The 614-nt window shown below is 45.1% G+C and overlaps 1 protein-coding gene across 3 annotated transcripts in view; it reads right to left on the bottom strand.

The window, feature by feature from the left end:
* The window catches only part of trappc12 (trafficking protein particle complex subunit 12), a 36,064-nt gene that overhangs the window by 4,726 nt on the left and 30,724 nt on the right, over positions 1-614 (bottom strand). The gene's annotated exons all lie outside the window — the stretch shown is intronic.

Here is a 614-nt window from a genome sequence, read left to right as displayed (position 1 = left end):
AGAGAGAGAGAGAGAGAGAGAGGGGGTATTAATCAAACATGGAGTATTAGCTGGCCGATGTGACCCTCTTGCCACCTCCACACTGCACTGCTACACATCGCTCACATGGTGACTGGACTGCTGAGCGGGGCGACAGAGAGAGGTCAGGGAGGTGTGTGTGCAGGGAGAGAGTGTGTGTACTGGGCTAAGATAAGGTACAAAAGTGTGTATTGTACGTGTACATGTGTATTACGCCACAATCTTTTTTTTTTTTTTTAAGGAAAGCTCTGGTTTAGTTAATGTCATACGGCGTACAACACAGAGAATTAATTGAGCCTACTACGGTGTATCCAAGCCTGATAGATCTGTTTTGTCTCTGTGCCAAAGAGCTCTTTTGTTGTCCCAAAACTATTAAAAACACATCAATGAGTCGCACTTTTGCACTGGTCGACATGTTCCTTTATTACAATGAACACACACACTGTAGTTTATTCTGACTCGACCCCACATACACCGTCCTGCTGCCAGAAATACTCACTAGAATACGATGGGCGACAGGGGCAAACGCCCTGCAATTTAAGAGAACACATGCAAATGTGCAGCATTTAGCAAACGCGCTGCAAATACACACAACA

Source organism: Etheostoma spectabile, chromosome 20 (assembly GCF_008692095.1).
Source record: "Etheostoma spectabile isolate EspeVRDwgs_2016 chromosome 20, UIUC_Espe_1.0, whole genome shotgun sequence".
In the NCBI taxonomy this organism is placed as follows: Eukaryota; Metazoa; Chordata; class Actinopteri; order Perciformes; family Percidae; genus Etheostoma; species Etheostoma spectabile.
The sequence above is the reverse complement of the archived record's forward strand: the minus strand, read 5'-3'. Positions and strand labels throughout refer to the sequence as shown.